The 2,455-nt window shown below is 34.9% G+C and overlaps 1 long non-coding RNA gene across 1 annotated transcript in view; it reads left to right on the top strand.

Moving 5' to 3' along the window:
• Nucleotides 1,545-2,455, top strand: part of LOC110265553 — a 6,971-nt gene continuing 6,060 nt past the window's right edge. Inside the window, exon 1 of the long non-coding RNA XR_002351709.1 lies at nucleotides 1,545-1,661. This is a non-coding gene — a long non-coding RNA (uncharacterized LOC110265553). The remainder of the gene's footprint in view (nucleotides 1,662-2,455) is intronic.

Genomic DNA, 2,455 nt, shown 5'->3' with positions numbered 1-2,455 from the left:
TTAACGTTAAACGTTAAAAAAATGTTAGTGAATTGTGAAATTATTTGTATACCCTTAGGGACTCAATTCAAAAGAAAAAAAAATATAGGGACCTAATTGAAAATTCGGTGAAACTATAAATATTCAATGAAAGATATTCCTATAATCCCTATTTAATGATTTTACAACATGAAAGATATTCCTATAGTCTTTTTTATTTTGTCACTATCATTCTTTTGCTTATTTATATATAAATTGTACCAAAAATAATTTTTCTTTTTTTTTTTACTTTCAAAATACCTTATCTTAAAAACATACAACAAAAAGGAAGGGATAAAATGAAACAGAAATAGTAGTAATCAGTATATGTAAAATTCAGTTTCCATCATTCAAGTATTCATTATGATCATGTAACATTTTACGTTTGTGTGGATTTATGGAATATAGAAAACGTAGTTTTCAGTGCAATACAAATAATATAGAAATCAGTTCTTATGTTGCAGCCTCCCACACTCTGAACTAGTATAACATTGATAACGGCCAATTTTCAAGTCGAGAAAGATTCTGAAAGAGCAAACTTGAGTTCATCAGGTGTCCCAATAAGATAGTTCTTTTCACCAAAATCTTCAATCAAAACATGGTATCCTGCTTTCGAAACAAAAGAAGTCGGAGTAAAATCATTGTTGTGAGATCCATTCATCTCTTTGGAGTTCTTCAGACACTTCCATATACACCTCCATATACCCATCACTAAAAATAAGAAATTCATAACTATATTTAACACATTTCTATTCGTAGCTTTTACATGCAACACCTATATAACATTTAATCTCAGATATACAGCATTTCAATCAACCATGTATGTATTGGAACCATTATGATAAAAAACAATGAATAATCTTACCTCAATGAAGTTAACAATGGCATTCAAGTTAGATTCAAGAGCTAACAGCGCTTCTAAAACTATTACATTGTACCTGGGGAGAAGATAAACAAAAGCAATCAAGTCTCGGAACAATTCAAAAGTAACAAAATATCTTTTTTATCTTATTGAGGCATACAACAGTTTTAACCACAACTACAATCCTAATCCACATCATTTAATTGCAATAATCCATATAGAATTAGCGATATTAATTCGCATACCCAAGAGGATTATTGGCATCTTCATCATTTTGAGAGGAATCACCAACAGCAACAGAAAAATCAAGTTGATGAATCATAGTGGTGACAAGAGTAGCATCTTCCCCAAAAACAACAATGGCATTACCCGCAGCAACTAGTATAAACCCTGTTAAATTAGTAGATAATTATTCAATAAATTTATTTTTAATAACAAAAATTAGAAATGCGAATATTATATTAAATTAGCATAGAGCTCATCGAAATGAGAATTTTGACACTAATTTCGAAGAAAGCGGTCCAAGATTGGACCAAACGGGCTGAACTGGTTGAACCAGGCCCAACCAGCCCAGCACTTAAGAAGACCGAAGCCTTATCTTTTCTCCCATTTAACATAAATAAAGCTGAAAGCCTTCAAGGGTAGGAAAGAAGAGAAACCCGAACCTTTACGGTGATTTTAAAATCCCGTAACTCTTCCGTCCGAGCTTCGATCGCCGCACCGTTTGCGGCCACGCGTCCACCGCGTCTAGCTCTACTTTTCTACCGGAACAATTTCATAGGTAAGTGATGAGCGGATATTTTATACGCTTTTGGGGGTTAATTTCATGTAGTTTTGAGTATGTTCTAGTTAGTTTTTAATCTATTTTCATTATTTTTTAGGAAAAATTCATATTTCTGGACTTTACTATGAGTTGTGTGTTTTTCTGTAAATTCAGGTATTTTTCTGGCTGAAATTGAAGGAGCTGAGCAAAAATCTGATTCAGGCTGAAAAAGGACTGCTGATGCTGTTGGATTCTGACCTCCCTGCACTCAAAGTGGATTTTCTGGAGCTACAGAACTCGAAATAGCATGCTTCCAATTGCGTTGGAAAGTAGACATCCAGGGATTTCCAGGAATATATAATAGTCCATACTTTGCACAAGGAAAGACGACGTAAACTGACGTTCAACGCCAGTTCTCTGCCCAATTCTGGCGTCCAGCGCCAGAAAAGGATCAAAAGCTGGAGTTGAACGCCCAAACTGGCACAAAAACTGGCGTTCAACTCCACAAATGGCCTCTGCACATGAATTGCTTAAATCTCAGCCCCAGCACACACCAAGTGGGCCCCAGAAGTGGATCTCTGCATCATCCATCATAGTTTACTCATTTTTTGTAAACCTAGGCTACTAGTTTAGTATTTAAACAACTTTTAGAGACTTATTTTGCATCTCATGACATTTTAGATCTGGACTTTATACTCTTTGACGGCATGAGTCTCTAAACTCCATTGTTGGGGGTGAGGAGCTCTGCTGTGTCTCGATGAATTAATGCAAATATTTCTGTTTTCTATTCAAACAAGCTTGTTCCTATCTAA

This window comes from Arachis ipaensis, chromosome B08 (genome assembly GCF_000816755.2).
Source record: "Arachis ipaensis cultivar K30076 chromosome B08, Araip1.1, whole genome shotgun sequence".
NCBI classification, from domain to species: Eukaryota; Viridiplantae; Streptophyta; class Magnoliopsida; order Fabales; family Fabaceae; genus Arachis; species Arachis ipaensis.
Note: the sequence above shows the minus strand (reverse complement) of the source record. Positions and strands in the feature narration are given on the sequence as shown.